Here is a 27198-nt window from a genome sequence, read left to right on the forward strand (position 1 = left end):
GTTCTGTCAATGGCAGTGGGAGTTGGTGCCACAACTTATTCACATTTTAATGGATCAGGAAACAGAAAGGCTGGGCTCAAACCACCAAGGCACATCCCAAATGGTCTATATCTACCAGGTAGACCTCATTTCCCAAAGGACCCCAAACAGTGCAGTAGTTAGGGACCAAGTATTCAAAATCATCAGCCTGAGGGCAACGGACCCCAGTCACTACACAACCTCTGGTCTAATAGTCTCACAGCCATCTCAGTGTGCCAAATGTGTTCATTCTGGCTTCAAGAGTCCCCAAATTCTTACCAGTCCCAACACCATTCAGAAGTTCAAAGTCTCTACCCAGACTCAAGGAAAGCTCTTAGCTGTGAACCCCTGTAAAATCTGACATGCTTTTAATATATGATGGTTCTGAGTAAATATTTCCATTCTAAATGTGGGGAATGAAATCATAGCAAGGGAAGATCAGACCAATATAAGACTGAAACTTAGCACAACAAAAATTAAATTTTGTAGTTCCATAACCTAGATCGGGGCTCATGGTGGCATCATCTAGACTCTAACAGGCTTGGGGTACTGCACTTGTAGACTCCTGCTGGCTGCAGCACATACCATGTTCCACTTACTGTCTCCAGCTTTTCTTAGCAGAGGTAGCACATCCCTGACATCATCTCCCTCATCAGGGAGTCTCCACTGCTGTTTAGCCTTTACCTTCATAAACTTTATAGCTTCATACTCAACTCACTTACCTGTACCAGTAGGGCTACCACATAGGAAATCTGACCCTGGGGCCCTGCCTTTCTCAGAAACCTTAGCAAGTATTGATTTGAGTCTACACCAGCACAATTAACACCAGATGGATGACGCCAAGTTCTGCTGCTAGCTTCATACATGGCTCAGCCCCCTTTTACCACGGTCACAGTGGCCTCTGAGTATCTGCACTTCCCTGGGTGGCCCTGTTCGAGCATAGCATCCTGAAGGCCCTGTCTTCTTATGAGTGCAGATGTATTAAATGAATTTGCATTTTTAGGTTTGCTAGGCTTTGATGAGTTGCATCTTGCCCTTAAAGCAACTTCCCTATTGTCCCAGGTGAAGTGTAGACACGAATCTCTCTCATCCTACTACTACTTTGTCCATGCTGCCTTTTTCACAGCTTTAAATGCACTCAGGGCTCCTGACTTACTGGGTTAACATCACTCTGCTCTGTTTCCTCCATTTTCACTGCAAAGGGGCTAAATGCAACCAGTAACAAGCATGCCCAGGTCAAATGTCATGCTATTGTGAAAATTTTTCTCCATTCAACAAAAGAAGTCCATTACTTTTAGGACATGGGCAACATGGAGCTAGAGCTTTTGCCAGAATATAATACAGTCTTCATCTCTGTGAGTTCGAGGCCAGCCTGGTCTACAGAGTGAGTTCCAGGAAAAGGCGCAAAGCTACACAGAGAAACCAAAAAACCAAAAAAAAAAAAAAAAAAAATACAGTCTTCAGTGCATCTCTTTATAAAGACCCTCTGAATCTCTTGTGCAAAGTCTTTTCTTGGGCCAATGAGGTCAAGGCTATTCCTCACTTTCTTTTCTACCAGCTTCAGTATATCTGCTTTTATGTTGGTTTTTTGATCTGTTTGGAGTTGAGTTTTGTGCAAGGTGATTAAGTATGGATCTACTTAGAATCTTCTACATGCAGCTGTTCAGTTTGACCAGCACTATTTGTTGAAAATGCTGTCTTTTTTCCAGTGTGTATTCCTGGTTTCTTTATCAAAAAATCAAATATCCATGTGTGTGTGGACTTATGTCTGTGTCTTCAATTTGATTCTGTTGATCAATGTGGAGGTCTTTGAGGCAATTCCATAATGTTTTTAATGCTATAACTCTGTAGTACAACTTGAAATCAGGGATGGTGATACCTCCAGTAGTTCTTTTATTATTCAGGATATTTTAGCTACCCTGAACTTTTCGTATTTCCATATTCAGCTGAAAATTGTCCTTTCAAGATCTGTAAAAAATTATGTTGGGACTTTTATGGGGATTGCATTAAATCTGTAGATTATGTTTGGTAGGATGGCCATTTTTATTATATTAATCCTAGTGATCTATGAGCATGACAGATCTTTCCATCCTCTGATATCTTCTTCAGTTTCTTTTTTCAAAGACTTGACGTTTTTATCACACAAAACTTTCACTTGCTTGGTTAGAGTCACCCCAAGATACTTTATATTATTTAAAATTATTGTTAAAGGTGGTGTTTCCCTGATTTCTTTCTCAGTCCATTTGTCGTATGTATATAGGAGGGTTACTGATTTTCGTGAGGTTATTTTGTATCCAGCTGCTTTGCTGAACATGTTTATCAGCTATATGAGTTCTTGTTAGAATTTTAGGGGTTTGCTTATGTATACTATCATATCATCTGCAAATAAAGACACTTTGACTTCTTCCCTTTCAATTTGTATTGGATATTCTTCAGTTGTCTTACTGCTTTAGTAAGACTTCAAGTATTGTATTGAATAGACATGGAAAGAGTAGAGACCCTTGTCTTGTTCATAATTTTATAGTGGAATTACTTAGAGTTGCTCTCCATTTAAATTGTTGTTGGCTATGGGATTGCTGTAAGCCATCTCTATTTTGTCAAGATATATCCCTAATCTTTCCAGGACTTTTATCATGAATGGATGTTGGATTTTGTCAAAGGCCTTTTCTGCATGAGATGATCATATTTTCTTTCTTTTAGTTTGTTTATATGGTGGATTGCATTTACTGATTTTCATATACTGAACCATCCCTGAATCTCTGGGTTAAAGTCTACTTGATTATGGTGGATGACCTTTTTGATGTGTTCTTGGATTCAGTTTGCCATTATTTTATTGAGAATTTTTAAATCAATGTTCATTAGGGAAATTGGTCTATCATTGTCTTTCTTTATTGAGTCTTTATGTGGTTTAGTTATCAGGGTAAGTGTGGTCTCATAAAATGAGATGGGCAATGATCCTTCTGTTTCTATTTTGTGAAATAATATGAGTAGTGTTGGCATTAACTCTTCTTTGAAAGTCTGGTAAAGTTCTGCACTAAAACCATCTGGCCCTGGGTTTTTTGGTTGGGAGACTTTTAATAACTGCTTCTATTTCACTAGGGGTTATAGGTCTGTTTAAAGTGCTTATCTGATCTTGATTTAACTTTAAGTTCATTTAAATATCCATTTTCCAATCTGGTGGAATGTAGGTTTTTAAAGTATGTCCTTATGATTCTCTGAATTTCCTTGGTGTCTGTTATTTCTCTTTTTTATTTCTAATTCTGTTAACTTGGATATTCTCTCTCTGCCTTTTAGTTAATTTGGATAAGGGTTTGTCAATCTTCTTGATTTTCTCAAAGATTCAACTCTTTGTTTCATTGATTCTTTGTATTGTTTTTGTCTGTTTTATTTATTCATCCCTGAGTTTATTTCTTGACATCTACTCCTTTTGGGTGTGATTTTGTTTTTTGTTCTAGAGCGTTCAGGTGTGCTATTACATTATTAATATGAGATCCCTCCAATTTTTTATGTAGTCTCTTCATGCTATAATCTTGCCTCTTAGACCCACCTTCATTGTGTCTCATAAGTTTGAGTATGTTGTGTATTCATTTTCATTAGATTCCAGAAAGTCTTTAACTTCTTTCTTTCATTTTTCATTCAGTCGAGAGTTGTTCAGTTTTTGTGAGTTTGTAAGCTTTCTGTTGTTGATAACCTGCTTTAATCCATGGTAGTCAGATAAGATGCAAGGTGTTATTTCCATTTTCTTCTATCTGTTGAGACTTGCTTCGTGTTCAAGTACATGGCCAATTTTGGGGAAGTTCCATGAGGTACTGAGAAGAAGGTATATTCTTTTTGGGGGTGGAATGTTCTTAAAATATTGGACATGTCCATTTGACCTATAAGTTACCTCCAGAATTTCTCTGTTTAATTTTTATCTGGATGACATGTCTATTGGCAAGAGTGGGGTATTGAAGTCTCCCACTATCAGTGTGTGAGGATCAATGTGTGATTTAAGCTGTAGTAGTCTTTCTTAGGATCTTGGGTGCCCTTGTGTTTGGTGAGTAGATATTAGGAACTGCAATGTCCTCTTGGTGGGTTTTTCCTTTGATGAACATGTAGCATCCTTCCCAATCTCTTCTGATTAGATTTGATTTGAAGTATATTTTGTCAGATATTAATTAAAATGCCTACACTAGCTTGCTTCTTAGGTCCAGTTGCTTAAAATTACTTTTTTCCATCCTTTCACCCTGAGGAGATGTCTACACTCTGTTAATCTGTGTCCTCATCGTCTTCTTCTTCTCCTACTCCTTTTTTGAGAATTGAGACTATGGATGAGGAGAGATCAATAAGTAGTACTTATTGGTTCCTGTTATTTTGTTATTGTTGTTCGTGGTGGTGGTGGTGGTGGTGGTGGTGGTGGTGGTGGTAGTGGGTGTGTGTATTTCCCTCTTTTGATTTGCTGGTCTAGGATTATTTATTCCCTGTGTTTTCTAGGGTGTAGTTTATCTCTTTAGGTTGGAATTTTCTTTCTAGGGCTGAATTTATAGACAGACTTTACTTAAATTTGGTTTTTATCACAGAATGTCTCATTTTCTCTGTCTATTGATTGAAAGTTTTGCTGGGTATAGTAGTCTGGGCTGACATCTGTGGTCTCTTAGGGTCTGTAAAAAATTGGAAACAGTCATGAAGCCATAAGATCATTAAGGTATTGGATTCATGCTTCACAGGGCAGAGGCAAGGAAGAGACCACTTGCTTCATTCATCCAAATGCTTGATTTATTAACCATTCTTTTACAGTTGCCTCTCAGTGCAGTCTCTATTTAAGTACCTTGCTACATCTTTACCATTGCTTATTCCTCAGAACATCTTCCCATGGCCTGTCAGAATCCCCTTTAAAATCCTGTCAGTGTCTTCTCTAGGAATTGTGATGATCCAGTTAGCCAATATTAGAAGCCTGAGACATTATACTTTCTAGATGGGAAGGTCAATGCAACATGCATGCAAGAATTATAAGACACTGAGCTCTTGTCCTAGATTATAATTTCAGTAGGGATCAGGTGGGGGGCAGAAGGAGACAGAGTACTGAAACAGATGACTGGAATTGGAGGGGCATTTTTGGGACGAGGTAGAAACCTAGTGCAATGGAAATTCCCAGGAATCTATGAGGGTGACCCTAATGAAGACTCCCAGTAATGGGGGATATGGAGCCTTAACTGGTCATCTTCTGTAACCAGACAAGACTTCCAGAGGAGGGATTAGGACATCAACCCAGCTATAAAACCCTGGACCTACAATTTGTCCAGTCTACAAGATGTGCTGGGGTAAAGCGTCACAGAACTTATGGGAGTGGCCAGCCAATGACTGGTCCAGCTTGAAACCTATGTCATGAGATGAAGCCTACTGCCCACCCCTGACACTGCCTGGAGGTCCAGGAACCAGAGGCTGGATAGCCCAGAGACCTAGGATAGAACCAACAAAACCAGAAAAAAAAGTCAATGAAATGATTCCTAATGGTATTCTGCTATACTTATAGACAGAAGCCTAGCACAATCATCATCAGAGAGGCGTCATCCAGCAACTGATGGGAGCAGATACAGAGACCCACAGCCAAATGTTAAGCAGAGCTCAAGGAATCCTGTGGAAGATGGGGAGGAAGCGTTGTATGAGCCAGAGTGGTCAAAAGCCCACAGAATCAACTAACTAGGCCTCATAGAGCTCACAGAAACTGAACTAACAATCAGAGAGCCTCTATGGGTCTGACCTAGGTAGGTCCTCTGCGTAAATGTTATGGTTGTATAGCTGGATGTTCTTGTGGGACTCCTAACAACGGGAATGGGGGTGGGCTCTGACTCTTTTGCCTGGTTTTGTGATCCTTTTCCTCCCACTTGGTTGCCTCATCCAGCCTTAATATGATGGGATGTGCCTAGTCTTGCAACTTGATGCGTCATGCTTGGTTGATATCCCTGGGTGGCATACCCTTTTCTGAAGGGAAACAGAGGAGTAGTGGATCTGGCAGTTGGGATGTAATATATGAGAGAAGAAGAAAAAAGTAATTTCAGATATGAGAAATCTGAGGCTAGTAGGACAGGGTTGGTCAAAGATGCTTCTGGAGAGAGTGGAATAAGACCAAGACAAGCTGGGTCTTGAAGGAGGAAAAGGACTGTCTTCTGGATCTAGAAAGACAACAAGCAAATGAGCAGAAGGAGGAGTAAGAATGGACAGGAGAGACAGCGGGCAACTGCAGGATGACAATGTCAGAAGGGAAGGATGCCCGAAAGAGTACAGTGTGGCCAGACTATGGAGCTCTTGGAACGAGAAGTGTGACTTTGAAGATAGTTGTCGTGGGCAGTACAGCCGCTGTCAGCCCATGAGCAGGAGTACCAGTCAGTGTGATATGTCATGGAAAGAAAGATGTGACTTGGTCATAATGACAGTGGGTAGCAGTCAAGTTTGAGGTGTCGAGTCTATTTCAATTATCTGGTGACAAGAAAAACAATTTCATCGCGGTTTTAATGCCGTGTCCACATCATTATCCATTTATGTCCAATGCTGCTTTCTGACAGATTTCTGAAAATATCTCATTACTGAACGAGTCACATATCTTCTCTTTAGTCATCATTACTCTCCCCTGGAAAGGTCATAACTCAGCACACGCTCAATATTTCACGAGCTGTCAGCTTTTCCTTAGATATTGGGGATTTTGAGGCACTTAAAACATCCTTCAAATTCTTTCCATTTATTCTCCTCACAACTTCTAGAGATGATATTATGCTACATAAACTGTTTGAACTTCATGAATTTGAACAGAAAAACCAAATAATGGGTCATACTTATTAAAGGAGAATGGAATCTGAAATACGTTTGGTGCTGGAGTTTTGCTGAGGTCAGGTAAGGCCTGGGACCAGAAAGGGAGTGTGGGAGAGTCCTTACCTAGTGAGTCTCGGGGCACTGAAAAGTACTTGGAGAAGTGCAGGTGGAGAATCTGAATGGTGGGCTTGGTGCTGTGCACAACATGCTTGCTGCCACTCCTCAGGCCCGGCTCTAACCAGCCATGTAGCAAGAGGATTGTTGCTTAACCACTCAAAATGTCAGCTTTCTCATCTGTTCAACGGAGGTCTAAAATGGAAGACATTCAAGTATCTTTCTGAGTTTTAAATAATTATTTGACTGGTGAGATGGCTTAGTAGGTACTTCCCACCAAGATTGGTGACTGGAGTTTAATCCCAGAGACCCACACAGAGGGAGGAGAGAACTGACTCCAGCAAGTTGTCCTCTGACCTCTCATACATAGATATACACATGTGCATACATAAGTAAATGTAATAAAAATTCTTTATTTCACAATTTTGTAAAATATGTATGATCAAAGACATGCTTTTAAAGTAAGCTTTTTGGGGGTGAGGTGGCATTTGCCTGGGGACTTTTAGGACAAGTGATACCTCTGTCTCTTAAAGTATAAAAACAAATAAATAACCATGAAAAGGAGGAATAGATGAAATTCAGACTATTCAGAAACTGGGGATCTTGTGGACACCCCAGCCCACTGACTGGATAAGAGATTGCAGTGCAGGACAGTAGAGTATGACTGGCATGGACCCACAGTGTGTTCAAGGGGAAATGCAGGCTGTGGTGGCAGCTGGTGGTGCCACCATCTGAGACAGAGGATGCTGACTGCATGAGACATCTCAAGGGAAGCAGATTTGAGAATCCAGACATTGAGTGTAAGTCCCCCCCCCCAAGTCTCATAACAGACATTGGAGGTGGTTATGATTGTCCCCCAATACATTTGAAACATCTAGAATATATCACAGCTGAGATGTTTGCCATACACTACAGCATTCAGAGCAGATCCATAAAATTGACATCTACAGCTCACTACCCACCTTGCTGCTGCCTAGCCATTTGAAAGACATAAAATTATACCTCAAAATAATTAAGGTGTTTCTCACATCTAAAGTCATCCAACAAAGGAATTAATTTGTAAGTTAGTACAGTCTACTGTCATGATTAAATCTATGTTTGTCCCTAAAAGAATTGTTTCTATAAATAGTGCCTTAAGGCTATTTTATGCTGCTATATTGCAATTTACAAAGAAAAGAAAATTATGGAGTTTGAGAAAATATAATTTTAGAAAATTATAGAATTGTGGGAGCTGGGAAGTCCAAAGGCATGGTGTTGCATCTGCTTGTACTCTGCAGAGGGTTTCTGTGCTGTGCTCTCCTGTGATTGGAAGATAAAAGGGCAGGAGAAGGCACAAGCAAGCAGAGGGGCTGAGCTCACTTTCCTCAATCCATTTGTGTGATAAGGAACCCACTCCCAAGACAATGACATTTTGTATTCATAAGGGCTCCCTCATACCCACTTACCTCTTAACATACCCTACCTGCCCCAAACTGTTGCTCTGTAGGCTAAGTTTCCAGCGTATGAACTTTGAGGGACACATTTACACCATGATAGATGGCCTCAGAATTGTCTGTCTTGTTAGTTTTTTTTTTTCCCTTAGTGGTATCAGGGCTCAAATCCAGGGCTTTTGTATGTGCTGAGCACACTTTTTACCATGGAGACACACCTCCAGTTGCCACGTGGCTTTCTTAGGTGGAGCATCACCACTCTGTATTTCCATCCTCGTTAATCTGAAATGACACTATGATTTGCTTCCACCAATAATACTTAGTAGAAATTATATAGTGCAGCTTTATAGTTCAAAGAGGCTTCACAGTTTGTTTCTTACTCATGAGGCCCCAGGTGACACCCAGCACCAACTCAATTCAGTGCTGCCCTATGTGTGACCCCACACAAGATCAGTAGAGGAGCTATCTAGCTGAGCCCATCCAACCCATGGAACCATGAAAGCACTCCTCTTGTTTTATACTAAGTTTGAGGGTTCTCTCATAGCTCTTTTGAGTGGCCTTCAGTCTCATTTTGCTTACTGCATCTCCATGGCACTGTTTATTAAGCCTCTTCTCCATACTCTTATAAGTTGGTGTTTAAGTCTTAATCATATTCAAGATCATGTTTTTAGCAATGACCCTTCATAGATGGCATTCTACCAGGAGGCACATACTATGGCATTGTCTCTCTTGTGTGACTATCATCCACTGGTTCTCTTTGCTCTAGTCCATTTGTAATTACAAAATAAAGGTCTTGTAATATTAATTTTTTTTTTGGTTTTTCAAGACAGGGCTTCTCTGTGTAGCTTTGGTGCCTATCCTGGATCTTGTTCTGTAGACCAGGCTGGCCTTGAACTCACAGAAGATCCACCTGGCTCTGCCTCCCAAGTGCTGGGATTAAAGGTATGCACCACCACCACCTGGCATAATATTAATTATTTATGCATTAGAATGGAACACTTTCATAAAGATTTTCCCTCAGCTCAAAGGGCAGGACAAAAAACTGGGTTTCTTGCTCTGTTTGTCATTTGAAAACTCAACTATTTCATTCCTCACTGTTTGTCAAAGGTGGCTAGGGAGGTTCTGTTCTTCCTTGTTCTAGTCTTGTTAATACCATTATGAACTCATGGATTTAGCACGTTTAGTGCATTTTACTCCTTTGCTCTTCATCTTTTTGATGCACAAATTGTCCCATCATTGGCTAAGGGGAAACTGCTATCTAGGCGGCAGCAAGCTCTCTCACTTTGAGCACCACTGTTAGGTGGGTAGTGACTTGTAGATGGCAACGCTGTGGACATGCTCTGAATGCCCCGTGTATGGCAAACACTTCAACTGTGATATACTTGAGAAGCCTCAAATGTATTGGGGGAACAATCAAAACACACCTCCAACATCTGTTCTGGGACTGAGAAACCCATACTCAGGTACAACTTGAATACTTACCTTACTTCAGGCTGCTTCAATAAAACATAGTCACATGCCACATAATGACATTTCAGTCGATAACAGACAGACGGCATATCCAATTGTTATAAGGGACCTGAAAAATTCCTATTGCCTGATGGTATTATAGCCATCAAAACACCATCACTCAACTAGGCGCAGTCCATTTCTGTACTACTCAGAAAGCTGCCAGGATAATTATGATTTGAGGCCAACCTTGGCTATTCAGTGAAACCCTGTCTAAAACAACATGAGTTACTCACATATTTGTGATGATGCTGGGATAAGCAAATATACTAAGTTGCTGGTAGTATAAGAGCATAGCGCACACAACTAGGTAAGCACTTGATATTTGGTGATGATAGTGATGGAGTGGTACAGGTTTATGCATTTGCTGTACAATACCTTTAGTGGCTATTATAGTTTCATTTCTGCTGCTATGACAGATACTCTGAGAAAAGCAACATAGAGGAATTAAAAGTTTTATTTGAATTACAATTCCATGTTACAATCCATTATTTTGGGGAAGTCAAGGCAGGAACTCAAGCATCTGGTCACATTACAGCCACAATCAAAGCAAAGAAAGAAGAAATACGTCCTTGCTTTCTTGTGCTTGGTTAGCTCTTGTCACTCGCATTCCAGTTCAGGATCTATCCTGTGGAATGGTGACACATCCAGAGACAGTCTGTCCACCTCAGTTAACAGTCAAGACAATCCCTCACAGGCACACCTAGAGGCCAACCTGATGTAGATAATTCCTCAGCTGAGGCTTCCTTCTCAGGTGATTCTAGGTAGGGACAAGTTGGTATTTAAAACTAACCACGGCAATGGCTGTTTTGGAGTATACTCTTACTTATGAAGAAAAGAGCTTACTGAAGAGCGGTGGGCCACATTGCTTCAGCAACAGCCTCCTGCACCTTTCACCACAGCTCTCGTTTGTGTACTTGATTTAACTTTGTGCCTCTTTTTCTTCATGACCCCTATGTGTCCAAAACACACTTCTAATACTGTAAATAAGAAAACACATAGAGTGGTTGTCCTGGAAAGGAAGTTAAAAGTGATTAAGGATTATGGTGGCAGGACGTCAGTGATGGCCATTGCTCACCAGTCAGACATGTCCTGTGTCACCATACCCACAGTCTTGAAGAACAAGAACAAAACTCTAGAAACCGTTAAAGGAACTGCTCAACTGAAGGCAGAGACACAAACAAAAATTCAAAAGGCCCTGTATAATATGTGGAGAAACTGGTGATAATCTAATTGAAGATCATATCCCTCCCAGCCCTGTGATAAGCACAGCTGAAGCTAAAAGCGTGCCTCTAATGCTGAAAGAAAAGTCTGGACTCAACCTTTATGTTAAACTTAGTACTAAGTCTGAGTGGTTTCAAAGACCCAAGAATCATTGTTCATAAAAAATAAAGTGAGTCATGTGCATGCAAGCGCTGATGTGAAGGTAGCTGAAGGATGGTAGGTTCTAGATAAGCCGATAGAGGAGAAAAGTTACTTCCCAGGGCAAACTTCCTCTCTAGACTAGCAATTCTCAACCTGTGGGTCATAACCCCTATGGGGATTGAATGACCCTTTCACAGGGGTTGCCTAAGACCATTGAAAAAACACAGATATTTACATTATGATTCACAACAGTAGAAAAATTGCAGTTATAAAGTAGCAATGAAATAATTGTATGGTTGGGGGTCACCACAACATGAGGAACTGTATTAAAGGGTTGTTTGTTGCATTAGGAAGGTTGAAAACCATTGCTTTAGACAAAATCCTACTCTCACAGAGACACGTTTGAAAGGTCTTTTCTCTATATGACAAGCTATCTTCATGTTTCAGAAATTTTAAAAACAAGAAAAGAATCTTGCTTGGGACAACGTTAAAGCCACTTTGATCCAGCATAGTGAGAAGCCAGGGTACTCATGCATTATTAGGACATACATATTACCAACACACTACAGCACCAAATGATCATGTGTAACCCAACTTCTCTGCCATGCCCTTCTATGCCAGCAAAACAGATGCTATGCAACTCATGTGTGCAAGTATACTTGATGATGTATATACAATGAAGAGATCACTAAATGATGCATTTCTCAGAATGTATCTTTGTCATTAAATGATGAATGACTTTTCCATAGCCTGGATGGCTTAAGCTACAGAAACATACAGTTCTGAGTATCCAAATCAATGTGCTGGTTGACTCAGTTCCTGGAGAGAGCTTCTTTCCTGGATTATATCCTTCTTACATATAAGGAGCAGACAGAAATAGTTCTGGTCTCTGCCTTGTTCTGTAAAGACATTAACCTCACTCATAAACGGTCTCACCTTCATTAATTACTTCCCAAAGTCCCAACCTGCAAATTTCACCACACTGAGATTTGAGTTTCCACCTATGAATTTGGGGAGATGTAGACAGGTATCCCAAAGAAACAATCTTGCACCATTGCCTTGTTTTCTAGTATGACCAGGCTAATGCACGTCTTTGATTTTAGACTTTGAGTCAGTCATTTCCCCCATATGCATCTTTTCCTACAACTGAAGCTCATCAATTCCAGGGCATTTTAATGGAGAGATGTAGGAAATGGATTAAAACAATGGAACAGAGGCTGAGGGATATAGCTCAGTACTATAGTGTGGGCATAGTATGCATAAGACCTTAGGTTTAATCTTCAGCACATGTGTGTACTCACAAACACACACACCTGCCATAGTTTAAATTTATGCCTTAGAAACAGAGATATTACAAGAGCTAAGCGATTATACAGAAATTCAAAGGGGACTTATGGGGGACATTTCTGAAAGGTAACCTGTCACACTAACAGTTATAAATGAGGCCAAGTAATTATACTTTCAGTACAACTAATGTTGAGAAATAGGTGTAAAACTATAAAAGTTCCCAAAACAAAATAATATATATTTGCCAGTGAGTGGACTCATGTTAGGGCTTACTGTACGGCAGGGAATAAGCCAGTCAGGGTGACCAGGAATATTAAGAGTGTCGCCCTTAGCTGCTCCGGGCGCACTGGTGAAAGTCAAGCTCCCTGGATGCACAAGTAGGAAACAGGGGTGAGGTCAATGGAGCAGTGGAGTCCATGTAAACTGGAGACAATCTGGGCAGCTGCCATTGCCCCCTGTCTAACTGTTTTCATCACATGTGGCAGACCCAATGGTACCACATTCTATCATCAGAAGAATAGTCCCATAAACTTACATCTAATGAATTCAATTTTTAAATGTGGAAAAGTAAACACGGAAAAAAAAAAAAAAAAAAAAAAAACAACCCAGTGTGATCTGGGAACCACTGTGACCTGTAGACTGCACGTGGAGTTTGGCCCAAGAGCTGTGTCCTATGACTTATCGAGCAGTTTCATATGAACTCTGAGGAGTCGAGAATATGCAGATTCCTTAGTCATTCCTATTAGAAAATTTATTTTCAATTATATTTGAATTTTAAAAAGTCTATTAGCTAGAAATTACCCCCAAACTTAGTGGTTCAAAACAACAGTAAACATTTACTTTCTTTTACAGTTATGGACCAGGAATTCATGAACACCTTAGCTGAGTGATTCTGGATCCAGATGTCTCAAAAAGTTGCAGGTGAGAGTTCAAGATGCCGGTTGCGTTTCAGTTCCCCGAACTTGAGTGAGACTAGCAGATGGCTTTTCTGTGAGGACTTACTCACACAGGGAGGGCTGTTGGAGAGGCCCTGCTCCTCCACTCAGGCCTGTGCTGTGTAAATCTCTTCACAGTAAGCTGGCTGGCAGTCTTCACACTTCTAGAGAGAGAGGGGACAAGGTGGATGCTGCAGTGTGTCTAATGACATGGCCTGAGAGGTCTCAACTCTGAATGTTAGCTCGAGGTGCTATAGGAAAATACACAGACCAGGCAGATTGAACAACATTCTTCTTTTTTCTTTCTTTCTATAGATCTGAAGGCTGGGAAGGCCAAGATCATGATGCTGGCCAATTTGGTTTTTGGTGAAGGTCCTCTTCCTGCGTGTATCCTCACGTGGGAGAACCAGAAAGCTCTGTTGTGTTACCATTTTCTTACAAAGGCACCAAGCTCACGTGGGTTCCACTGTCATGGTCTTACTTAGACCTAGGCACCCCCAAAGGCCCATTCTAAGACCACCACATTAGAGGTTAGGACTTTAGATATGGATGGAGCACAAATGTTTAGTTTGCTGGTGACAGTTTAATCCTGTGACATGTGAGAGGGGATGAGACACTGTGAAGTAAAGAGGGCCCTTCTGGAGACTGGCCCTTCTGGAGACTGGCCATTACAATCCTGAACTGAATTGCTTTAAAACTGGGACTTGTTTAAAGGTTATCTTGTACAAAACTCTAACCAATAGGATAACAAACTGATGTTTACAAATGAGATAGAGGGCTATGGGTGTAGCTCAGTGGTATGCACCTGCCTAGGAGTTAGGAGATCCAGGGTTTGATCTATATTGAGAAGTGGAGGATGGAGTAGGTGTTTTCTCTTTTTATATCCATAGAGTTAAAAACAAGTGAACTGTTTCCTGTACAATCTTTGTGGTGAATAAGGCATTTCCAATCCACCCTATTAGAGTCCTGATCATTTTGCAGATCTCGGGTACAGAAATTTACCTGGGCGATGAGAAACTATACGCCCTTATTGATAGGGTGATGCCAGCAAAAGTGAGCCTAGTGAGCTAAGATGAAAGCAATGTTAACCAGCGGACAGAAGCACCTCACAATAAGCAGTCAAGGTTCTTGGATGACGAACGCTGAGTGAAGCTGAGAATTCTGTCTGTTTTCATTACAGCTCAGAATGAGGAAGCCCCAAGCAAGTATTCCAGGCTGACAGTGTCCTAATGCCTAGCTGGTGTATCAGCACTCATTCTCCCCCAGCAGGGGGTAGGGTTAGCAGGGGATGAGGGTAGCAGGGGTGGGGTTAGCAGGGGGGAGGGTAGCAAGGGGTGGGTAGCAGGGGGTAGGGAAAGCAGGGGGTAGGGATGGCAGGGGTGGGGATAACAGGGGGTAGGGTTAGCAGGGGATGAGGGAGGCAGGGGGTGGGGATAGCAGGGGTGAGGATAGCAGGGGTGGGGATAGCAGAGGGGAGGGTAGCAGGGCATGAGGGTAGCAGGGGTGGGGATAGCAGGAGGTGAGGGTAGCAGGGGTGGGGATAGCAGGAGGTGAGGGTAGCAGGGGTGGGGATAACAGGGGTGAGGGTAGCAGGGGGTGTAGATAGCAAGGGGTGGGGATAGCAGGGGTGAGGGTAGCAGGGGTGAAGGTAGCAGGGGGTGGGGATAGCAGGGGTGAGGGTAGCAGGGGGTGGAGATAGCAAGGGGTGGGGATATCAGGGGGTGGGGATGGCAGGGGTGAGGATACCAGGGGTGGGGATGGCAGGGGTGGGGATGGCAGGGCTGGGGATGGCAGGGGTGAGGGTATCAGAGGTTCCTGGTGATAGGTTTTTGTTTTTGTTTTTTAAATAAGAGATGGTATCAACATAGTCTGATTAGCACATGCAAGTGAGCTGCAGGAATCAGACATTAGCAAGGCAACAGCAAAAAGTATTTAGCTTTCACTTTTTATTTCAGCTGTGAATAGCATCTGTGGGCTACAAATAATTCAATAAAGGATAGAAAGTCATAAAAACTGGAGACGTTTTCACAGGTTCTAAATTGATCCTTTTATATTCATGGAGGGTTATCCCAAGCCGGAACTGGTGGTGCATAGGAGCCTGCTGCTGCTGCTGCTGAGAGCTTTTGCTCTAAATGGCAGTCTTGGTTGAAAAGGCAGTTGGGAAAGGCATATGAGTGAATATACACAGAGGAGTGCTCTGAAACCCAGCGATTTTTTAAGGAGGCGCGCGGATATTCTTTTCAGTGAAAAAGAAGCAGATTCAGGGCCAACAAGATTCAGGGTCAACAAGATTCAGGGTCTGGGGACACACACGCACCATGCAAAGGAGCTAAAGTTTGAGTGCCGTGGGTTTAAGCACATGCCCAGTCAGCTTTGCAATCAGTGAAAACCACAGAGAGCAGGAGGGAACAACAGCCCGGGGACAGTTTCCCATGATTCACCCCGCAGGCCAAGTTCCACATTGCCGATGAGACAAAACTAGCTACTTTCCCTCATCAAGTCTGATTTATTTGGCCTGAGATGGACACACAGGTCACTAGTGAGCAGATCAGAACCCCCTAGCACAGCTCCATCTCCCAGCAGGCATGCTTTCCCAAGACCTGGTTTCCCCTCTGACTCTTACAATCTTTCAGGCACTCATCCTTCAAGACTCAGCCCAGGAAATACTTTCTGAATAAAGCCCACATACACATGCTCAGAATTAAGCACATTACATGCATGTAACACTAATCACACATGTGTGTACCATACCACATGTGTGCACCACAGACACCAATCTCACATACACAGAGTTAAACATGGTACATGCACACCAATCATATACATATATAATCTAGATCATACATGTGCACCACACATAGCAACCACCTACACAGAGTTAAACATGGTACATGCATACCAATCATACACATGTATATACCATACCAAACATATATCATATAGAGAAATCACACACACACACACACACACACACACACACACACACACACACACATACACACACTAAAACAGTACATGCACACTGATTACATACATATATGTATTGCACCATACATATACCACAATATACATATGCTGTGCTTCCTTTCACCTTAGCTCATCATTACATGAAGCTTCTTTATTTCTATATGACATCAATTATCTACTTACTGACTCTCTCAAATAGGCCTAGATTTATATTTTCACCGATGCTTATTACTTAAAACACAAAAAAGGGATTTTCTTTATAGCACAAGCCCTATCCAACTACAACGAGATTTTTTTTTTTTTTTTTTTTTTGGTTTTTCGAGACAGGGTTTCTCTGTGTAGCTTTGCGCCTTTCCTGGAACTCACTTGGTAGCCCAGGCTGGCCTCGAACTCACAGAGATCCGCCTGCCTCTGCCTCCCGAGTGCTGGGATTAAAGGCGTGCGCCACCACCGCCCGGCTACAACGAGATTTTTAAAAGCAAGCATAAATGTAATGTTTATGAGGGCCTCTGAGCTGAGGTTTAATCATGCCATACAGGGAACAACCAGCCTGTGGGTGAGGTCATCCATGAAACAGCCACAAAATGGCCAAAAAGGAGAGGTGGAAAGGGACAGGGAGTCCTCAGGAATTTGTCTTTGAATATCAGAAAGCTCTTAGCAGTGTAGACTTTCTGTGTTTATGCTGGAAAGTAAATGGAGAGATTTCACCTCCGACTCCATTTACTGTTGCCTTGACTGTAAGCTCTTCTCATGACTGATGCCATGTGCCTTAATGAACAGAACACAGCTTTACGGTTGTGGGATTGGAGCAAGGCTGGTGTTCCATCTTCCAATCCATTACCACACATTATCTATGGCTTTGGGGTAATTGAGCAAATAATACTCTTGACAACCATTCCCCTCTTTGACTCCAAAGCAAGGTAATTAATTAAGGCCAGAAGGGGATTGTTAGCATCTGCTAATGAACTACAGTTGAGGGAATTACTTCGGAGAGCCCTCTCAGAGCCTGTAAGTGCGCACCAACAAGAGTAGCTTGGCCACTAATGTTCTCCGTCTCTCCCATCACTGAGTCACCGAAGGGCACATTAAATGTGGAACAACTGGAGTGCTTCTGTGACACGGCTCTGTCTGATGATGTTTGTATAACTTTTGAGTGCTATTTATTTTCAAACCATATGACACACCAAAATATGATGATCCAGATAATAAACTTACCTGTCAGAATCCACTCACCACTGTGCTATGTAGCCTAAGTGTCTCTCACACACATAACAACAACAACAACAACAACAAGCCCGTGGAGAAAGCTCTCAGGCCTGAAGAAATTGCAGTCTTCATGGGACCTAATACAGAAAATAAGTGGTGTGCATAGTAACATGACAGTAGGTAAGTACTTCCTGAACTGTGTTAAAAGGGCTCAAACAATAGCTCAGTGGAAGGGCCCCTTCCTACCATGGGTATGATCCTGGATTCAATCCCCAGTACTTCAGATCAATCAATCAATCAATCCACTGTGTGACACCTGGCATGGTAATGCATGGCTGCAACCCCAGCACATGGAAAGCTGGAACAGGAGGACTGTGAGAATCTGAGACCAGCCTGGAACACATACCAAAACCACATGCACACAGGGTTGGGGGAGGGGTGAATTGAGAGAGAAGGGATGAGGAAGAGGAGTTGGAAAGAAGAGAATCCTGTGATTGAGCTTGAAGGAATCACCATGGAGCAAGGGGAACAGAGAACAATCTCTAAAAGGCAGGACAAGTCCAGCCTCCCTGAAAAGAATCCAGGACCTTCAGAACATCTTCCTTCCTCCTTCTCCCTTGGCACTTTAAAGACACAGAGACTTGTAAGTGTACGCTCTCACACACATGCACAAGCACACATGAGATAAGTCAAGGGTCTTTAGTGTGGATCTAGATTCAAATAAAATGGCGACCATACTCTGTTGCTTAATGCCTTCATGAGTAGAGCCAAAACATTGTGATGTGGGAAAAAATTATAAAAGATCTAATATTCAAAATTAAGATATGATAACAATGTCCACCAGTATTGTTAACTGGGCATTATAGGGGGGCATCTTTTTTTACTTAGTTTCTGTACTGGACCCCAATAGATGAGACTGAGCAATCACCACGCATCCAACTGTACTAAATTACTTGTCTTCAAACCAAAACTAAGCTATTAACTGTTTTTTCCAGTAAACTGTAAGAAATGAGTGATAACAGGCAAATTTCCCAAACAGGTAGTTTCTACAGTGATAATGAAATTCTCTCTGTTTTCATCCTTATTTAAAGGAACTGGCCTAAAGCAATCTGGTATTAACTAATCAGCTATTTTTTCTATTATTTGTCTTCCCGTCTCATTTTACAAGTAATTTATATTGATCAACTCTGCATTTTGCATATTTTTTAAAGCCCTTCTCTGTCCATAAAAGCAACCTGTCCGGCCAGGAAAGATGGCTCAGTAGGAAAAGGCACTGGTTGCCAAGCCTGACAACCCGAGTTCAATCTCTGGAACCCACAGAGGAGGAGAGAGCCAACTCTGTAAAGTTGTCCTCTGGCCTCATTATGCAGTGTGGTGCTTGTTCACGCGGGCATGCGCACACACCCCTATGCACACTAATTGTAAAATTTGACCTCTTCTTCTTAATCCATGGGAATTCTACTTCATGGAATAAAGTGCTCTATACAGTCTAGAATTGCAGAGTAAAGCCAGTTGTGATCTTTAAAGCATAGTGTTGTAGTTCTGCCTTTTGATTGTATGCAACAAATCACTTGAATCTAATTTCAATGACTACTGAGAACAAAGTGAAAAACTCTGGAAATAATGCCTCCTTGCCATCTCCCCAATTAGTGATATACCTAGGGGCGAACATTAGCATATATGCATGAGTGACTGTAACAAATAAATATAAAAACTGTTTTTCTATTTTTATTTTCATAGTTTTAAGGACCAAATAATCATAAATATCTGAAGGCTTTGGACTCAGAAGTCCCTTCATTCTTAAGAGGATACCCAAAGGAGCTGCCAGCTTTTTGAAAAGCATTTTTTTGTTGTTGTTGTTGGGGATGATGGATGGCTGAAAGTAACTTGTACCATTATAATGCTTTGGAGTAGCAGGGAAAGGTTCTGGCTGTAGTTACAGAGGAGTGAGTTATCTGTAATATAAGACAATGTTAGACAGTGGTAAGAGTCTCAGTGCCACACAGCAGGGTAACTAGAGATAATGATGATGTTCTCTATAGTTCAAAACACTGTGGTGATAAAGGCTTAGATGTTTCATCCCTAAGATGATAAGTGTTTGAGGCGATAGAAGTGCTTACCCTGATCTGAGTATTGCTGTGTGTGTGTACATGTATATGTGTGTATGTATGTATGTATATAATTATGTGTGCATGTGTGTATCTCAAAACATCACATGGCACCAAACAAGTATTGTCCAGTTTTTGTTTTTATTTGTTAAATTAATTTAAATTTAAGAATATTTATTTAATTAAGCAATGAATTTATTCTTAATAGTTTATCAGCTCCATTATGTCTGCTTTCAATTTTGTTGAAAGTAAAACGTCGGAAACCATTTGGTTTCTAAAGAGTGTTACCAGATCTTTAGGGTTATTCACCTTCTGAATGCAGCTTCCTAGTGCTTGTATCATCCAGTTAGCCCTTTTGGAGGCCTACAGTCTGTGGCACCGTGCCTGCAGGGGCTGGAAAGGGCTGTGCTTTCTTCTTATCCTTGAGACTAGGGTATTGTGGAAAACTTAGAAATGTGCACATGGAAATCAGTCCCCCCAACACTAGCCACTTCCATATAACCTTAGAGAGCCTCTACATAAGTCTTAGTGCCTACCCACCCCACAATGAGGGCCACTGTCCTACCCAGGACATGGGCAGGATGGAATCACCACCCACACCCATTCTGGCTGTGGGTCTGAGGGTCTAGGGGACAAGGCTTTTTTGCATACTGCTTTGTCCCCTCTTTTCTTTCCTGGCTTCCCGAAAAACACACCTCAGAAGTCAGACTCAGGGTTTTGGTGAGAGTTTTCTAAGTTAGTAGTTCCCAAAATTCAAATAACCCCCTTGATTTTGTGCCCCAGCTTATAGATGTATAAAATGCAATGGTGGTCATATTTGCCTCATAGAATAGATTTGTGAGGTAAAAGAATACGGGTACATAACACTCAGGATAGTACCAGGCATAAAGTAAGTGTTGAAGCTAGTAAGTGTGACTATGACCAGTTTTACGTTCCCTAGATGGTGACACAATGTTAGGAAGCTAGCTGGAAGATTAAAGTAAGAAGTCTCCCAGAGGCTCAGCTGTGCATCTGGTTTCCTGTAGCCTGGCAGGAAGAGTGTTGAGGTGAGGGGAGCCCCTATGGCCACTGTCAAGGGAGTTCTTTGGGGGTTTTTGTTTTTGTACCCTTACCCTAGCACATCCCATAAGCAGAGGTAAGAGTACAGTTAAGTTTTTTAACCTATATGGAGCACATTCTTCTTATCACTCTACATTTCCTTATTGTCTCAACAGAACAGCCTGCTTGGGTTTTGTTTCTTTTTCTTAGGACTGTTGCTTTGTATGTCTGCCTCATTAATATTTAGTGTTGATGCAAAGTTCGTGTTTGATCTGTCAAGGTTAGACGGTGAGGAGATGAAGAAGGATAACATGGGTGCCAGAGATTATTCAGCTAAGCAACGGAGGAAATTATGCTCCTCCAAACCCATAGCTTCTGAGGAGCCCTCTGGAGAAGGATTTCTGAAGATGGTCTTCTTCAAACTGTGGGCAAAGACTGCACTGACAAGCTGACTCCTTTGTTCTCACTGGCTGTCCCCCCTGCTGCTCTTCTTCTAACTAGTTAGTTAGGTGCTGGGAGAGAGCTGAGCCTGGGAAGGCTTTGGGCACTGAGATAAGGACTTTTGTGACTTACATTCACATTAGTCGAGACAGACCCACCTGAATTGAGGAGAGGCTTATGAGCTTTCCTTCCATCAGCAGGAACCCACAGTGCACATTTGGAAACATATCCTCATTCTGTCTGCCTTGTGCTGTTGCAGGACTGCTAAGGCATGCTAATCAGCAGAGGGAGACTGTCCCCCTAAGGGTCACAGTTTGGAGGGGCAATGAAGGCAAAGTGACAGCTTCTGGGAGTGAGGACACATAGTAAAAGACTAGGAAACCTTGCCCCTGTTTCTTGTTATAATTATAACTCTGTGAGAGTTATTAACTACTGCAAATCCCAATTGAAGAAGGCCTCCCTTGGAAGAACCAGTGTGGTTGATATTTGTAATATTGCTTGGGAGAGAAATGACTAGTGGAAGGTGGACCTATGAAGATGGCACCAGTAACACTGGTAAGTGTAAATATGACCAGTGTTACGTGCCCCAGATGGTGACAAAATGTTCTGAAGCTAGCTGGGCAGTGGTAGCACATGCCTTTAATCCCAGCACTCGGGAGGCAGAGGCAGGTGGATTTCTGTGAGTTTGAGGCCAACCAGGGCTACAGAGTGAGTTCCAGAAAAGGCACAAAGCTACAGAGAGAAACCATGTCTCAACAAAACAAAACAAAAAAACAAAAACAAAACAACAACAACAACAAAACCGCCCCAAAAAATGTTCTGAAGCTGTCTTAAAGTAAAATATAATAGAAACTGGGGTTTGGGTTCTCATATATCTAGACAATATACTCTAGACAAAGAGCATCAGGTACATGCTTGTAGTTAGCCACGTTGGGTTTAGTACTCACTGAAGCAAACACACACACACACACACACACACACACACACACACACACACACACACATACACACACACCATGGAGAACCTTTGGGCATCTCAGTTAGAAAGTTTTAGGGAGAACTTACCGTAAGCCTTGGGCTCTGGTTGGATGTTTCAGGAAGCACATAGGGCGGCAGGAGTTTTGCTCTAGGTTGGATGTTGTCTGCAGGAGCAACTCTATGACCATATATCTCAGTCACTGTTACTCATAGAGAGGGGAGACTAGAATGTACATACAGTGGCAATTGGTAAAAAAGAAAAGAAATCATTTCTTTTATCTGAGAGAGGGATGTTTGGGATTTTGTGGTTAATGCTGTGACCTTGTTTTGGTCTGTGCTGAATCACTCATAAAATGGAAGTGTTTATCATGATCTTATTTGAAGCTGGTGTTGTGTGAGCCTGTCTATATCTGATAGAAGCATGACATAGGCTATAGTGTGTACTGGGGCAGTTTCTGAATACTGGGTACTGTTTGCCTCTGCTTGACACTCAGAGTTCAGAGTAATGCCAGATGTTCCTCTGGCTTGACTCGGAGTCTTAGGGTATTTTCCTTTGTTTCTTAGACCATTTCTTTCTTTTTTTTTTAAGTTAAAATTATTTATTTATTTTACATCCAGACCACAGTTTCCCCTTCCTCCCCTTCTCCCATTCTCCACCCCCCCATCCCCTTCAATCCACTCCTCCTCTGTTTCTGTTGAGAAAGGGGCAGGCCTTGCATGGGCACGGCATATCAAGCTGCAGCAGGACCAAGCACCTCCCCTTGTATTTAGGCTGGGCAAGGCAACCAAGTCTGAGGAATAGGTTACAAAAAGCCAACCCAAACCTCAGGGTTTTGCTCCCACTGTGAGGAGTCCCACATGTAGACCAAGCTACACAACTGTCACATATATGTAGAAGGCCTAGGTTGCTCCCATACAGGCTCCTTGGTTGTCGGTTCAGTCTATGTGAGCTCCTATGAGCCCAGGTTGGTTGATTCTGTGAATTTTCTTGTGATGTCCTTGACCCCTCTGGCTCCTACAATCCTTCCTCCCTCTCTAAAGTAGGATGCCCTGAGCTCTGCCTAATGTGTGACTGTGGTTCTCTGCATCTGTTTCCACCAGTTGCTGGAATGAAGGCTCTCTGATGCCTGTTGGACTAGGCACCAATCTATGAGTATAGCCGCATATTGTTAGGCATTATTACATTGACATTTTTTTTTTTTTTCCTCCAGTTGTGTTTGCTTCTATCCTAGGTCTCTGAGTCATCCAGCCTCTGGGTCCTGGCAGAGGAAGTGTCAGGGGTGGACTCACTCATGGCATGAGTCTCAGACTGGACAGATCTTTGGTTGACCACTCCCACAACCTCTGCGCCTACCCTTATTCTAGCACATCCCATAAGCAGAACAGACTGTAGGTCAAAGATTATGTGACTGGGTTGGTGTCTCAATTCCTCCACTTGAAGTCTTGCCTGGTTACAGGAGATGACCAGTTCAGGCTACGTATCTGTAATTGCCAGGAGTCTTCCCTGGGGTCGTCCTCAAAGATTCCTGGGAGTTTCCCTTGCACCATGTTCCTACCTGACCCCAAGATGCACCCCCTTTTCCAGTTAGCTCTTTCAGGTCTCTCTCCCCATTCCCCACCTAATCCCTCATGTTCCCCTCCCCACTCACCCCCCAATCCACTCACAAATCTCTATTTCCCCTTCCCAGGGAGATCTGAGTGTCCCACCTCGAGCCCTCCTTGTTTCATAGCTTCTCTGGATCTGTGGATTGTAGCATGGTTATCTTTTATTTTACAGCTAATATCCACTTTTGCACTTACTTATAAGTGAGTATGTACAATTTTTTTCTGGGTCTTGGTTACCTTACTCAAGATGATTTTTTCTAGTTCCATCCATTTGCCTGGAAATTTCATGATTCCATTTTTTTTAACAGCTCAGTAGTACTCCATTGTGTAAATGTACTGTATTTTCTTTATCCATTCTTCAGTTGAGGGACATCTAGGTTATTTCCAGATTCTGGCTGTCATGAATAAAGCTGCTATGAATACAGTTGTGCAAGTGTCCTTGTGGTACGGTGTTGTGTCCTTTGGGTATATGCCTAGGACTGGTACAGCTAGGTCTTGAGGTGGATTGATTCCCAACTTTCTGAGAAACTGCCATATTGATTTCCAAAGTGGCTGTACAAGTTTGCATTCCCACTAGCAATGGAGGAGTGTTCCCTTTGCTCCACATCCTCTCCAACATGAGTTGTCAACTTATGTTTCTGATCTTAGATATTCTGACGGTGTAAGGTAGAATATCAGAGTCATTTTTATTTACATTTCCCTGATGGTTAAGGATGTTGAACATTTCTTTAAGTGTTTCTCAACCATTTGAGATTCTTCTGTTGAGAATTCTCTATTTAGATCTGCACCCCATTTTAAAATTGGATTATTTGGGTTTTTAATATCTATTTCTTGAGTTCTTTATATATTTTGGAAATCAGCCCTCTGTCAGATGTGGGGATGGTGAAAATCTTTTCCCATTCTATGAGCTACTGTTTTGTCCTATTGATGATGTCCTTTGCCTTACAGAAGCTTTTCAGTTTCATGAGGTTCCATTAATTAATTGTTGAATGTAGTTTCTCCACTATTGGTGTTCTGTTTAGGAAGTTGTCTCCTGTGCCAATTCATTCAAGGTTACTTTCCACTTTCTCTTCTGTCAGGTTCAGTGTATCTGGGTTTATGTTGAGGTCTTCGATCCACTTGGGCTTGAGTTTTGTACATGGTGATAGATACAGATCTACTTGCATTCTTCTATGTGCTGACATCCAGTTATGCCAGCACCATTTGTTGAAGATGCTTTCTTTCTTTCTTTTTTTTGTAAGATTTATTTATTTATTGTATATACAGTGTTCTGTCTGCATGTTTGCCTGCATATCAGAAGCGGTCATCAGATATCATTATAGATGGTTGTGAGCCACCATGTGGCTGGGAATTGAACTCAGGACCTCTGGAAGAGCAGTCAATGTTCTTAACTGCAGAACCATTTCTCCAGCTGTGCTTTCTTTTTTCCATTGTAAAATTTTGGCTTCTTTATTGAAAATTAGCTGTCCATAGGTGTGTGGACTCATGTCTGGGTCTTAGATTCTATTGATCCTCCTGTCTGTTTTTATGCCAGTTTTCATTACTGTAACCCTGTAGTAGCATTTGAAATTAGGGATGGTGATTACTTCTGGAAGTTCCTTTATTGTACAGGATTGTTTTAGCTATCTTAGGTTTTTTAGTCTTTCATATGAAGTTGAGTACTGTTCTTTCAAGGTCCTTAAAGAATTGTGTTGGGATTTTAATTGGAGGTGCATTGAATCTATAGATTGCTTTTGGTAAAATGGCAATTTTTACTATGCTAATTCTACTGATCATGAGCATGGGAGATCTTTCCATCTTCTGATATCTTCTCCAGTTACGTTTTTTTCAAAGATTTGAAGTTCTTGTTATACAGTTCTTTCACTTGCTTGGTTAGTTACACCAAGATATTTTATATTATTTGTAGCTACTGTGAAGGGTGTTGTTTCCTTGATTTCTTCCTCAGCCCCTTTATTGTTTGTATGTAGGAGGGCCACTGATTTTTTTTTTTTAGTTAATCTTGTATCCAGCCACTTCATTCAAGGTGTTTATCAGCTGTAGGAGTTCTCTGGTAGAATTTTTGGTATCACTTATGTATACTATCATATCATCTGTGAATAATGATACTTTGACTTCTTTCTTTACGACTTGTATCCCCTAGATGTCCTTTGGTTGTCTTATTGCTCTAGCTAGAACTTTGAGTACTAGCTACTCAAAACTGAATAGATGTCGAGAGAGTAGACAGCTTTGTCTTGTTCTTGATTTTAATGGAATTGCTTTGAGTTTCTCTCCATTTAATTTGATGCTGGCTATTGGCTTGCTATATATTGCTTTTATTATATTTAGGTATGTCCCTTGTATCCCTGATCTCTCCAAGTCTCCTTTTATCATAAAGGGGTGTTGGATTTTGTCAAAGACTTTTTCAGCATCTAATGAGATGCTCATGTGGTTTTTTTCTTTCAGTTTGTTTATATGGTAGATTACATTGACAGATTTTCATATATTGAACCATCCCTGCATCTCTGGGATGAAGCCCACATGGTGGGTGATCTTTTTGATGTGTTCTAGGATTCAGTTTGTCAGTATTTTATTGGGTATTTTGCATCTATGTTCACAAGGGAGATTGGCCTGTAATTCTCTTTTTTTTAAATTGAGTCTTTGTGTGGTTTGAGTATCAGGGTGACTGTGGCCTCATAAAATTAATTTGGCAATGTCAATTTTACTAATTGCCAATTTTGCTTAGTCAAACTCATGTTGGAGGCACTAAACTCCTCATGGAGTTTTAGTGTCAACAGGGAAACCAACATCATTTCAGGTAGAGATGGAAGCCCTATTAGCTCTATTCATGACTCACTTAGACTACATTGCAAAGTTCTCCCCCCCCCCCCCCCCCCCCCCCCCCCCCCGAGACAGGGTTTCTCTGTGTAGCTTTGTGCTTTTCTTGGATCTTGCTCTGTAGACCAGGCTGGCCTCGAACTCACAAAGATCCGCCTGCCTCTGCCTCCCGAGTGCTGGGATTAAAGGCGTGTGCCACCACCTCCCGGCTCATTGCAAAGTTCTTAAAAAACAACAACAACAACAAAAACTCCCTTCTCTTGGGATTCTAAGCATGATGAAAAATAAACAAAAACCAAAACCAAAATTGAAACCAAACCAAACCAAAACAATCAAACCAAAGCAAGCAAACAAAAATCACCACCAACAAAACCAAACGAATGCTTCCCCATGGCCTCCGTTGTTAGTTTCCAATCCATTCATTTCAGCAGATGCAGGTTTGGGTGCAATTTGGGGAAACCAGGATGCCTGAATCACTGTGCCCTTGGTCTCCCTGTTGGCACAGCATTTGTGTGAAGAGATGACAAACATGCCATACATTAAGGGAAAGATGAAGGCTGGATATGCAAATGAGCTGCTATGATGGCAGTTTCCCAT

At 41.8% G+C, this 27198-nt stretch overlaps 1 long non-coding RNA gene across 2 annotated transcripts in view; it reads left to right on the forward strand.

Moving 5' to 3' along the window:
- LOC128102620 (uncharacterized) overlaps positions 1-27198 on the forward strand; it is a 59523-nt gene that overhangs the window by 22197 nt on the left and 10128 nt on the right. The window contains exons 3-4 of one of the 2 annotated variants that reach the window (XR_008215470.1): positions 13362-13430; positions 13760-13900. This is a non-coding gene — a long non-coding RNA (uncharacterized LOC128102620). Of the gene's footprint in view, positions 1-13361; positions 13431-13759; positions 14722-27198 lie in introns of those variants that run through there. The other variant, XR_008215469.1, reaches the window with a different exon arrangement.

The sequence above is a fragment of the Peromyscus californicus genome, unplaced genomic scaffold (genome assembly GCF_007827085.1).
Source record: "Peromyscus californicus insignis strain IS unplaced genomic scaffold, ASM782708v3 Scaffold_7__1_contigs__length_154581171, whole genome shotgun sequence".
NCBI lineage: Eukaryota > Metazoa > Chordata > Mammalia > Rodentia > Cricetidae > Peromyscus > Peromyscus californicus.